At 31.5% G+C, this 14714-nt stretch overlaps 1 protein-coding gene across 1 annotated transcript in view; it reads left to right on the top strand.

Moving 5' to 3' along the window:
- LOC126781265 (leucine-rich repeat-containing G-protein coupled receptor 5) overlaps nt 1–14714 on the top strand; it is a 263720-nt gene that overhangs the window by 235494 nt on the left and 13512 nt on the right. The gene's annotated exons all lie outside the window — the stretch shown is intronic.

The raw sequence follows: 14714 nt of genomic DNA, 5'->3' as shown, positions 1-14714 counted from the left end.
AGATTAATAATTCTTAAATCCCCCTCCTTCCTTCAAGGTATTCTATAAAATCGGCATTTATCTATTTAAATCATCAATTAATGTTTATAATAATTAACATAATTCATTACTATTAGGATTTCAATAGTAAATTAAAAAGTTATTCTTTTAAAAAAAAAAAAACATTAAACATAAAAATATGGCTAATAAAAATGACTTAATATAAAAACTAAAATAAAAAAAACGAACTTTCATAAAATTTTAATGAAATAAAATATTCCTATCTGTATCTTTCCAGCAATTACTTATCTGTAACAAAACTTCGGAGGGAAAATTAAGCGCGCGAAAATGGAAAACTTTCACGCGGTTTTGATGAATTGCCGCTGTTGTGAGTTTGAAAGAATGTCAGCACTTACGTAAAAAATGGCGCGAAATTACACGATTCTCTCTTAACAATATCTTACGAGAGATATTGTTATATTACTTTTATACTTTAAAAATACAAGTCGAAATAAACAACGACACATAAATATACAGAAAAATAATTATTATATTTAGTTAGTATGTTTACTTTATAAATATAAATCGAAAATTAAATGCATCCCATTTCACTATCAAGGCGTTATCTGACCTCTAATTTAGTTCAGAATATGTATGCATCTGGCCCGAATTAGCATTTTATCTCTTAGTCAATTTAATATTCATATATACGATGCAAGCGCATATCCAATGTTGCACGAGGAATTAATTATAACGTTGCCGGATTTAATATACCGACTCGGTATATTTATCTCAATGGCCTTGAATTGCGTATTAAACCGGCAGAGTAATAACGGTTAAGACACCGATAAATTTGTATTCCTAGCTTTTACTCTAGACCATTAACTGTGTCTTCAATTTTCAACGTCGATGAAAATTAATTCCATCGCTTAAATATAAATTGAAATAAACATCAAAAACAGGAATATTCTATAAATCCTTTAGAGTTCTTTTTTATAAGTTTGAAAACATCAGCCATTACAACGCGCCTTTATTCTCAGTGTAATCTTAAAAGCAACGAACGAAATCCTCCAAATCCATAGCACACTTAAGTACCCGAACGAGAACGGTAAATATTAATTTTAAAACAGCACGTACCAAGCTTATGAAGAATGGGGGTGAGCATCTTCGATGGGGATGAGAAAGTTCGGCAACTTTGAGAACCGAAAACCACTAAATAACCAAACACGGACAAATATAACCAGCGATCCAAGTATTGTCTTTGCGGAATTCGGCCATTAATAACATTAACAATGCGGTTACCCGTCGGCCCGGTAATTGAACGCGTTGGTCCATCTGTTATCTTGCCTTAGCCTAATGAAATTGCCTGTGCACTAATTAATTGTGTTTAGACTTGCTATCCCAGCTCAAAGTTAACCCATCATTAAACATCTCATCAAAAATTAAACACTGCTTATATTCGAAGATATTGATGATTAATAAATGACTAAATTTGCTAAAATCACATTGACTGACCTCACATCTAAATCTTGTTAAGATAATAAACATTTCGTTATATGTCCTACATAGATAATCATAAAAATACTTTTCAAGTTATAAAGTCATTCCTGATTTTCCCTTTTGTGTTAATCTTGTACAGACTAAAGATAACAACCATAGTATGGGATACTTACTGATGGTATGGCTTTGTGCAAGCTCGTCTGGGTAGATACCACCCACTCATCAGATATTCTACCGCAAAACAGCAGTACTTGGTATTGTTGTGTTCCGGTTTGAAGGGTGAGTGAGCCAGTGTAATTACAGGCACAAGGGACATAAAATCTTAGTTCCCAAGGTTGGTGGCGCATTGGATATGTAAGCGATGGTTGACATTTCTTACAATGCCAATGTCTAAGGGCGTTAGTTGACCACTTACCATCAGGTGGTCCATATGCTCGTCCGCCTTCCTATTCCATAAAAAAAAATACAAATCGAACCTACGACTCACATCGTCTTCAAAGAAAATTGGATGAAAATTCTCTAGAAAACTTCAAAGAAAAATGAAAATTTCGAGGAAAATTCATAAATTCAATATATTTACACACAAGCATATATATCCATCTTAGAACAGTAACTGATTATGAGGAAGTAGCCGAGGTATTAAACCATACCGTGCTAGCAATTAAAGCAATATATTCTCCAAAAACAGGAACAAGATAATAAGTAAGTTTTCTTCTGGTTAACCTTTTCCTAAACAAAGATTAATTCAATATATATACGGGAAATTCGTCAAAATATGTTGCCATATTTCAAAATGAATATCGTATATATAATTATTATATAATATATTTTTAAAGAAAAACTCACACAATAGACATCTGCAGCATAGGATAAGAATCCCTCGATATTATATCGGCCATTTATTGAAATTGGCTCGAATAAGGACAAACAAACGGGTAGTCGCCTACGTACTTGCGTTGATATGAATCCAGTATTCGGAGCAATTTTATATATATTTGAATTTGGAACATATATTTGGTACATCCTAAGAAATAAAATTCAGATGAACAAAAATATTTCGAACATACAGAAAATATTGCAACATAAAATAAATATAGTTTTATGAAATTTTAATGTTACCACCGACTTATAAATTTCATAAAATAACACTTCTCTCATTGAGTTTCGGCTTAAATTTATATATATCTATATATATAAAGATGGTAACATCGACTCGCATATCAACAAATTTCGCTTTTTATATTTCATGTTGAAATACAACACCGAAGTTCAAATTGTGTTCATATAGAATAAACCGACAGTTGGAGCAGGTATGGTACGGACGGTACGTTCGAAATAATCCTAAAAAATTGTATTGTATCTAACGATCGAAAACAAAAAATTACAATTCGTCGAATTCCTATCCATATACTCTTCAATTAAAACATGTAGACAATATATTTTTTTTATTTTATTTCTATCTTCTTATTAAAGCAATAAAATAAAAATGGAAAAGTATGATTGTCTAAAAGTCTGAAACAATTAAATATATTCTTGTACGGATCGAATTTTTTAATCAAATAAAAATTACAAAGGCATCAATCGAGTGACCTCTTCGTACTAACTGCCTCGTTGATCTAGTGGCTAGCTTATAAGGTTGCAGACCCAGATGTCCTTAGTTCAAATCTCGAGTCGAAACAATAAAAATTTTTCGGTCCTAAGATTTTCAATATCAACCTGGATTTTGCCTCGTGAAATTGACTCGTGACATTTGCATTTTTTGCAATTATGGCAATTCATACCAATAATCTTGCTACCTCAATTTATACAGTATACTTCATACAGACACATATCCTAAACACTAAAGAAAATAATCAAATAAGCCTAAATCGCCTCGTGCAAAAACACATTATTGATTTTAACCAAAGATTGCTACATTAAATTATTATTAAGGCTTAAGGCCAGTACTTCTGAATGTTTAGATCACATGATTAATTTGTATTATAAAAATTGTTCGGCGTTGGAGGAAAACGTCGGGAGTAAACCTTCACGTATCTACTGTAAAAGTAAACCCACCAACCTGCAAGACCAGCGTGGCGGAATAAGCTTCTATCCGTATTAGCAGCAGAAGTGCTATTTGCCCAGAAATAGGACATTTACTTTACTAATTTACTCAAGTATATAATATAATGAAACAACTGTCTTATTACTTATATTTACACGAGGACAGCTGTCTCAACCCATGTATCATACGTTACATATATACGTTATTACATAGATCAGTAAAAAGAAATAAGAGAATCATCCAACTGATTACTGTTCACATCTCTAATCCTCGTATTTCAACAAATCCCTATCGTCTCGAAGACCCAATAATTTAAAAAAGCTTAAAACGAAATAAGTGATTTCTTTTGTACTTACGTTGTATGTTTGGGTCATAAACATGGATTAGGAATATATCGGCAAGATGTATTCGTATTGATAGAATTCAATCTTTTATTTAAGTCACTGATTTCATGCATGATATAATTTGTACAAAATCAATAAGTATTCAATTTAAAAAAAGAACTTTAGTAAAAATTAAATATATGTACATTTTAAATCTATATCATATATATGATAATAATATATCATATGTTGGGTTATATAAACCGATTAGTTGAAGGCGTAAATAAATAAAAAATATTTAATTAATTTCGCTGTATGCGATGCGTATGTATTTATGTTGTAATTCAAATTATCCTTTTATGAATGTTTTACACACCAACTAAAAATAAGTTGAATCTAATTAAATGGAATTCGAACGGTGATGCAATAAAATATTATTCATGTTTGCTAATAATTTTAACCTTACTCTTCATCGTATTAATTTATTTAGTATACTTTCATTGTTATATTTATAATAAATCTACGATTTGTAAACTGATAGAATTATGTTAACGGAACGCTCAATTTACTGGCTCTGTAATTAATTCTTTATAATTAGTTTAAATATAATTATGTGTATATGTATACAAGATACTTACAATATAGCTAACATTTAAGTAACGTCTCATGTCTGTTATAAATTTAAAAAACCCGTCATACGTACGTCACAATACAAACAGCGAACAATTTCTCTTGAAAACGAAAAAATATGTAATAACTACATAATTTCCACCCGGAGTCATAATTCCTCTTATTTTCGTTGCATCTCCTTTAACAAATGTGCCTTGGTTTTTCCTAAGAAAACTCAACGGGTCATTTCGCTCGAAGCGTTTTACAAAATTACTCATACCGCCACTATTAACCTTATTGCATTCATAATAGGGACTATACTCCTTTGCACTATAAACTTTTGTTTGCAAACCAAGATTCCACCTTTCCTCTGATTTCCCTAAGGTCGGAGTCAAATATTTTAAAAAATTCGCTCCGCTTCTGTGTAAAAAATAAGTTTAACTCTTAAAAAATGACTTTTTCTTTGATGCGCCATTTGGTTAAGTTGTTTATTTAAAAAGTTAAACTTATGAAGTAGATTTTCCACTTAATTCATAGTACAATGATAAAAGTTTAATATTATTCTTAAATATTATATATTTTTATTTATGAAAAATACATACCTATTTACTATTTTTAATTTACGTTATAGAAATATTGAGGTTTAAAATGCTAAGTAGTAAACGACATTAAGCCAACATAAAACAACAATAGACGATAACATTTCGCGATATTCAACCAATGTTTTACAAATATTTTAAATGGTATAAAAAAAGTAAAGTATCATCCTGCGAAAAAAGAACGAATCATCGGTTAAGATTCTCATCTTCTAGTCACTGAGCCATCACAAATTTGAATAGCATAAGTATCATTAATTAAAAAAAAATACAATTGAACTTTTAACAATTTTCAATTTGTTCACGTAGTTACAGGTTTAACTTATGTATTTGTATAACTTCTAAATATTCAGAACTTAATTTGAATATTTGAATCGTTTAAAAGATTAAATCGAAAGTCAAACCAATGAAATGGTTTTATTCACAAAGCCCAGGCATTAGAACAGTTAATACTAATCACCTAGGCTGATGTAACTGGTCAATACTGAAGAGTATTACCATTTGTGGTTTGGAGAATTAGGCGCTTGTAACATTAGCATCGAGAATGAATTACCGTACCGTTTGCGGTGTATTGGTTATTCAAAATATTCCTCCAATAAACAAAAGCGATATTTAGTACTATTTTTTTTTAATTTATCTTTAATACGTACGTATAGATTTTTATTAAACATATCTTTCTATTCGAATACTAGAAACAATAATAACTAACGGCCTTACTTATAATCGTTATTTGACGGACGATTAGATAAATACTGTGTCTTCTTCTTTCGAATGTCAAATCAATAATGACAGAAAGAGAGAAATTAGTGTTAAATAAATAGTACCAGTGCAAAGTAAGGCCGTAAATGTTTCCTGAAATTAATACATTGTTTTATATATATTTGTTGTAAAACATAAAAAGTAGTTTTAAGTTTAATATTTGAATACGATCAAGAGTGCTAGTCGTATATTTTTGTTAACTCTTTAATAACTCCTGCAATATTGTAGGCATTTATACGGAAGGTATATTATAGCTATGTGGCTTAACCAGCTAAGAAGGAAGCCATTATAATTTAGTGAATAAGTAAACAAAGACGATAAATGCTCTAAGCGTGAATTACTCCATCCTAATAGCGTTGAGCACAGTGAAATATATATTCGTCTCTCTCATCCACTTTCATATAATTCATACTAATACTTTTATAATACATGTAATAAAAAGAGACAAACTAAATCACTTCCTCCAGGTAAAGCGATTGTTATTTAAACACGGATAACCATTAAAAGTTAAGTACTAATTTATTAGAATATATTCGTGAACATTGCAATTATCATGCTGTGATAACCACCGGAACAGACAGATTAACTTGCTCATCGAAGCACGGTGAGATAGTCCCGTAGAGACCAACGAACATTACAAAAGACAAGCGAACTAAAACGTCATCACGATAATATGAAAACAAATTCAAAATACCAGTTTTTATTTGAACCAATGTAGCATAAACATGACAACTTAAAATGTCTGCCTTGCTTTGTAACCGAAATTTATTAACGGATTTTTAAAGCTCCTTTTAAGAAAGGCCGTTGAGTGTATACTATATATATTATACACTCAATAAGTTATCCGAGGGAAAAAATACAACTGTACCATCAATTTGTCGATCTGTGTCAGTGAGAATTAATCTTGTTCACTAAAATTTATTCTTGTTATTATTTGTTTTCATCTAAATTACTTTTTAATTTTTTTATAATTAAACTCGCTTACTCATTTCAATCGACACAGGTTACAAATAAGAGTATTTGATAAATCACACAGTCACCGACTCTTTACCACACTTTTTTTCTGATATTTTTGTGCCCCAGCAAAAATATTACTTAAAGTAGAGTCATACCATTAAGATGTACTGTATAGTGCCACAAATCCCGTGGATGATTAGCCTTACACGGCAATTTGCAATGAAAGGACGCCATCAGGCCACTTAACCCGCTCCGTATATCATTTGACCTACATGTTTCAGTGGGGTAATAAGTTCTTTTACAGAGAATAAAATTATATGTATTCTTTCAAAAAGTCTTTTGAAATTTTATTTTTGTTGATAACATTACTTTTGTCCTCATTATTTATTTATTAAAATATTGAATCTTTAAACTAACTAAAGGTGTTTCACAAACCTTTTCTTAACAGTTGAACAAATAAATGTTAAAAACAACTATCAAAATCGTTTATTTACGCTATACGTCAATCATTAGAAATTAAGATTTTAACTACTTTCATCTAGCTTATTCAAAGAAAATAGGCTATGACAGACTGCCAGACAGATACTGATACTAAAAGGGCTCCCTAAGGAAACCCTAAAAACCGACTCATTTTATTAACCCCGCATCTGGTCTCACATCTTTAAGTAAATTGAAATAACAAAGTGCTTACTTTTTCTTCTAAAGTCTTCAGTAATCACGTCCATCTCGAACGATTTCATCGGAAGCTTTTAAGTGTCAAATGCGCTTAAATTGAAAATTCCAATGGATGTGTACATTTTATTTTTAATTTATTTGAATATTTTTCGAATAAATAATATTCCATTAACGTTAATGTTAGCGCTTTAAGCGCTGCGTAAAATACCCGCTTAACACCTTACGTAATATATATTAGTCAGTTAAGCAGAATATTTGCTAAGCTTGCACTTGTTTTTCTTAAGTTCTTTTGCGTCTCCATAGACACTGTTTGTTTTAGTACAGAACGTCTCAGGGGATACTGGCTTACTGTAAAACAGCAAATCCACACAATATTTGTTCGTAATTACAAGTTACTAGCGACCTTTTCAATTACTTTTATATTAGTTTTCGCCCGTGGCTTAGCCCGCATTTTAGGGCAGGTGCTAGGTATAAAAAGACATATGTCTTTCCTTGGGGTTCAAACTCACATCATCAAAATCGGTGCAGTTGTTTAACCGTGAAACCGTTACAGACAGACTAAGTTACTTTCGTATTTATAATATTAGTATAAATCATGTATATATTATTATAATTATTTTATAAATAGATAAACTGTAAAGAAACCAAATATCCTACTCTTTATAAGTTCTCTTCTGTGCATAATTAATTTGTAAATATGCAAATATTCAACATTTCTGTGTTTATTATAATTTAGTCAGCATCTCCTGAAAGTGCCATACATAACCAACGATTTAATCTCCGGCTACGTTACGTAATCAGCCACGTTTCATAAAATAAACAATATATAAACATTCATAATTTATGTCTAACTTGAAACTATAGACTATATCATACTGTAAAAGTTTATTTCCATATAAATAAGCTAATAGAACTTACCTCTTTATAATATTAGTACGTTATGTATGTCAAAGCGTGTCCAGGCGACCAAGCCTCAGGATTCGTGCATGTCCCGGCGGGACGCAGCTGAAACATTACTCGTTCAACCACCTCACGTAGAGTGACACTGCTCAGATCAATACAAACCAGTAATTAACTTATTTCACAAATATTATTTGTATATAAATGAATACTAATAATATTAAAAAATATATTAATATATTTTTTTTAATTTAAAATAAAATTTTCAAATACTTTTAAATCGTAAATTAGTATCGGAATGTAAAGAACAAGTGGCCTGAGAAGAAACTCAGTTATTTTTATATGATTATTGGCTTTATAAACGTTATTTATCGAGTGATTTGTTAAACGATGCTGTGTCTTCTTCTTTCGAATGTCAAATCAATAATGACAGAAAGAGTGGAATCACTGTTTAACTAAACAGCCGCTTAAACTAAGCATTATAAGTAAAGCCGTTAATGTCTACGCGAGATCCAGGAATAGCTAATTCTTTGCAGTTTTGTCATTCTGACACAGCAGAGTAAACGGCTTTATTTTTTAAAGATAATTTTTATCATATGTTGAACTTTAGATAGGATACAAGAAAAAAAAACATTTTTTTTTATATGTCCGGGATGGCAAATGACTACTCCACCTGATGGTAAGTGGTAGTAGAGTCCAAACGCGACGACGGCCAGTACAGTCGGGAAGAATGTTCTGTACTAGCCGTCACCGCCATATATATATTTATATTCATAATTTCTGCAATCTCTGACAGTTTGACCTATTTTTATCATATTATTATTAAGTCAACAAGAATAAATGAATTAATTGGAAAATAAATTTAAATAAATATCAACCATACAGGAAATACGAGTATGTATATTGTATGTATGTAAATGGAGCTGCTGTGCCTGCGCCTTTGTTAGAGCGGTCTTTGAAGTACCCAACCAGTATATGATTTTTATTTTTGCATTATTTGATATAAAAGTATCCTTTACGTTAATCCTGGACTTAATACTGACCGTGTCCTACATACGTGCCCGTGAGTTTTAGTACAATAAATTAGATTAATAAAAAGTGTAAAGCAAGTGCAGAGCCACGTTTTTCTTTTTATTATAACAAAAAAACCTTTTTTCAATCTTATTAACTGTAAAAAAGATAAGAAAATTGTATTATTATGTGTGATCAAAATGCAAGTCGACTTGTTTTTAACAAGGCGCAGGGGATGTCGCCCTAACACTTGGTAATCACTTAAGACCCTCGGTATGGGGATACGTGGAAAATGTAAATAGGACGTGGAAAATAAAATATAGAAACATGTTTTCAGTTAAAAATAAAAACGATTTACGTAAAAATATTCCAGAATAGCATGTTATTCCGCGTTCATTTAATATATATGTATATATCACGTATTATAAAATCTATCATTTTAATTTTTACAAGACAATATAATAATTTTGTATTATTTTTAAAGTATTGCTATACAAATGCATATAATCAATATAACTGCCTTTTTTGAAGCATTGACCCGCCAAGAACTTGACGACGACTATGATTCCGACTGTCTCAAGCAACTTTTCTTTGAGAACTTCGAGCGAAAATCGACGCGAAACAATTCTGTTGGAAGAGGGGGAATTAAATACAATTAAAAGTTACCAAATTTCAAACGTTTCAAAGTATTCATTTGTACATTTTCCAGACGAAATCAAGGGTCCCTTTGGGAGTAAAAAGTCACTGAAAAATCCCCAATAGCTTTATGTTAATTTCTTCTCGTCTACCACCCCAAGCGTATTAATTTAATTAGAGTTAACATTATGTTGTTGCTAAAACGAATGCCCACCGGTCTAATTGAGATTATATTCCGGGTCGAGTCTTACCTGCGGGATCGTTCGTGTGGACTGTCACTTTACACATTACTCTTCATTTAATATATGCTTAAGTTATAAAATAATTTATATTTTATTTTAAAGGTCCTTAAAATATTATAATTTAACAATATATGTAATTATTATAATAAGCTATGACAATGTCAGAATGGAGTAAATGTTATTATTTTCATCTCAGCTATAATGATATTTTTCCGAAGACGTAGACGTACCTACACACGCCTCACAATTTCATATCGGATAAGCTCCTTATAGAATTTATCTTGCAACGAATTTGCGATAGAATCTAAGTTACTTTCGTAATTTTTTATAAAATATTGATGTTTTATTTAGAGAAATAAATAGTGCATTATTTTTCTTATAAGTCTAACGAGTGACAACTCGTAAATGTCCTATTAGCAAAGTCCTCGTCTCCTCTTAAAGAAAAATACTTCAAGGTAATAATAAAAAAGCATGTGACAAAATTTCATTTGATACATGCATCCAGCATCAAGATGTTTTCTTAAGCGCTGATCATGAAATTAATTATAAACTGAATTCAAACATTTAAATATTGTGGTTTGATCGTATTTAATCTTCGGTTGAAATCAACGTAAATCAACCAAATAATTCCATGAACTTGTCTCAACTCAAAAAAAAAAATTAAATCACTAATTACTCTCGCATATTCTTAACGATCTATCTAATCTAATCTATTCATTACGTTATGCCCAATAAATAGTTCGCTTGCATCATCTAATAAAATTATTAATAATAATTTTTAAGATCCAGGTAATATCTAAGCGATGGCAGAGTTTCATACAAAAGTAAACAGAACAAGATTTGCATTTAATCTACTTAAGTATCACTATTGATAGAATTGATCAGAATTTAAAGAAAAAAAATTGATTGATCAACGAATAACCTATTTTGTGAGATTATTTACGACGATATTACTTAAAAAGAAAAGAAATATCCATTTTGAAATTAATTTCATATAAAACATAATTTCGACTTCATCTTGTACTGACAAAGATTTCATTATAAAGTAAAATACGTTTATTATAAGCCCTTATTAAACACAAGCCTCTATTTGTATTTGATGTACATAGAGCATATAAAACTCAACCTTGACATAATGTAATTACACTTTGAAATAGTAAAACAAGCAGTGTTACTTTGTTATGAGTTTTTCACTAAAGTTAGGGTTAACTTACACCCTTGGGCATAAACTTGGCAGACAATGGACAATCTGCGCGCACGCACAAAGTTTTAACGCTAAAAGCCCTTTGTTTCAAACAAAATAGCTCACTAAGTCATATAGAAACACGCTGTTGCTATCCCCTTGGGATAAGACACAGGTTGGAAGCATGTTTGCAAGATTCAGTACTATTTTATCGAAAAGCAGAAAGGATAAAAATGCGATAGTTTACGTACCGTTTGGAGATTGATAAACGAATCAAAAAACTTAATCTTGAAAATATATTGGTAACGCTTGCTCTTATAAATTACATCAGCTCAGGAGCAATGCTAAGGGCAATTTCACTAGGCTTCTTATCTCGTGCCCTAGTACTCCTAGCGGCGGCGTGACGCGAGGTTATTTACGCGCACGCCGCCCCTAAGCCCCTATTTATTCCCAGCAATGTATCTGAAAATTAGGGATCACATCCAACCGAGAATTCGGGGTTAATTTGCGGTATTCTCGCAACGAAAACGCGAATAGCGATAAAGTAAGAACAATGTTGATACGTCACGTGATTCCGTGATTACGTGCAGAAATTTCTGTTCTGTTTCAAGGATATAACAGGCTATTCCGACGATAACTTTATGTATAGGTATGGGATAGGTGCCTGATACAGCGAAACGATTTCCTCTATTTCCTTGACGCTGAGATAGGAGATATTTGTTCCATTTTTGCGTTGGAATTAAGATCGCTTTAACATGAACATGTAACTAACTAAAACGTACACTAGAAGAAACACTAGAATATTTTCTATTTATGGCTATTCACAATGTTATTTTGTATGGAACACAAAACAAACAAAAAAATTAATATCAATTTCGAACTAAATAACCTAAGAAATATTATATTTCGGATACCTATTCGTTATAGTTCATATCATTACCTAAGTGAGATTATAAAAAACTCCATTGCTTCAGCGTACCTTGAGGGCGGAGTAAAATTTATTTTATATGACGTCGGCGTAACCCAGGGAGTTTTTAGCGTATTAGGCTGACCGTATATAACCGTAAAAAGGTTTACAGTTTTATACTCTTTAGGTCAAAAAATTTATAAGAAACACTTTTATTAATCCTATAGCATAAACTTAGTCGAAGTTTTTTATAAATTCATATATTCTACCGAGGGTTCCAATAATATTGACGTAATTTATTTACATTTTCTTCGCATCTCAATTTCTTTAACAATTACTTAGATATTTTTAATTTATATTCGATTTCTTCAGTTACGTTCTCGCAGTAATATTCAAAGGAAAGCAGGAAATTTATAAATATCTTATATAATAATTTATAAAGGTCATTACGGAGTAAATTTCTGTCGCAAGGTTGTTTTAAAAAATGTGCCGTCTGTAACGAGAGCAGTGCAATTAGCGTTCTTAAAAAAATAATGAGTTTTGCGCTGTTTTAACATTCAGGAAATTTCATTGCTACCCATTATTTTTCACCGATTACAGCGTAAAAAAGAAGATTATGTGTATGAAGCTTCGTGATTTGAATGGTTAAATAATTATGGAACAATAAACTATTACACAATACAATGATAAACTTGGCATAAACTTGGCAGAAATATGTGATTACTCTATTTTTAAATATTCCTAAAAAAATCCAAATATAAAATTGCTTAAATAAACATGGATATAAAATAGATTGAATTTCTAACGTATTAAAGTAATATTCATATCATTTATTATCTGTTTTTTATAAAAATTTAACATAGCTACAAATTACTCTTTACATAGTTAAAATTATAGTTATATATTTTGATCGTTTTTGAATTTATTTGCTTACTGTGTCATACAACTAATGCCAAATGTAAAACATTGATTGAAGCTGCAGCTTAATCAGACAACCGGACAAAATTATGAATTGACACAGTGTCCGGATCCTGCCCCGGGGCGAAATCTTTGTCCTGTCGACCTGGCTCACATACGCCAGGCCAAGGGAAACCCTTTTAGACGCAATGAACGTGTATGTAATATTAATAGAAACATTGAATCGAGAATTCTGTGAAAGTTCCTGAAAGGTCGTATATTAGATCCATTTTTCGACGTCTTCTAGATCAAATTGTTACAAGGGTTTTCGATTTAAAGTAGATTCATTAGACGTACGCGACACTAAAATTGATATTTATATTTTCGTCACCAAAATTTTGATAGTAGCTTGTTACTAGTGGTTTTTAGTGTTTATTCCGGTGCACTGGTCCTTCTAGGTGCTGACGAGTCCCACATACCGCCCCACCCCCACTTTTTCTTACCCGGTTTTCCTTCCTCGCCAAGCACGAGACTAACTATTAAGCACATGACAAGTCAGTGCTGATTGCCTGGGCTCATCACAATCTTCGATAGAGACTTATATGTTCTATCTCGGCTGACAAACGAAAATTGATTTCGCGCTCTTTCGACATTTGTTTACACCATCTTGACAAATGATATGGTGACTAGAGGAAAATATATTTTTTTCATAACGAACCCATCATTGTTTCAAGGAATTGGCGACATTTCTCGAATTTTCGCTTCATAAAATTTTTCGTTTCAGTAAAGGCAAAAGCTTCGAGTTTTAAGCGAAACTAGCATCGTCATTACCAGCTTTTTGTTTCGCATTTGTAAATACCGTCTGTTAGGAATACCAGGGCGTTGTGACATCGCAAATTACTTTTGGGGGAAATTTTGCGTCGTTACGACCGCGTTCGGTCGCCGGCCGGCCGCAAACAAACCTACTACTAAAAGTTTCTGACTGAAAGTTGTTTGGTGAAATTCAACAGCGTCACTTTGCACTATACAATAGCTTTCAAACGTTTTCGACTTTAAGCAGCTTGTTTTTAACTCTAAATACTGTCCTGAATTAAAAGAAGATTTTCTTATTCAATTACTTTATTACTGAACACTAGATATTCACCATGCATTTCATGAACCGTTTAGTTAGAAAACTACATTAATGATATGAAAAACAAATAACTGCAAGATTGCATAAAAGAATATATTTAAGCCTTAGAAAAGGGAAAGGAATTAAAACAAAGAAAAGTTAACGAATGATTTCATAATGTCATCGCATTGAGTAACTTTAAACTATAATCATATGAATGTAACGATCAGTTTTGCTTGAAAGTAAGGGTTATGTCTAATGCTCCTTGCTTTGCTCAGTGCTCGGTTATTAGGAACTGTCGAGGTAATGAAATTATTATAAACGTTCCCTAGTAGTCAAGGCATAATCGCCTCTTCGCTGGGAAAACTACACGTGCCAGCTGATA

Source organism: Nymphalis io, chromosome 3, assembly GCF_905147045.1.
Source record: "Nymphalis io chromosome 3, ilAglIoxx1.1, whole genome shotgun sequence".
Lineage (NCBI taxonomy): Eukaryota > Metazoa > Arthropoda > Insecta > Lepidoptera > Nymphalidae > Nymphalis > Nymphalis io.
Note: the sequence above shows the minus strand (reverse complement) of the source record. Positions and strands in the feature narration are given on the sequence as shown.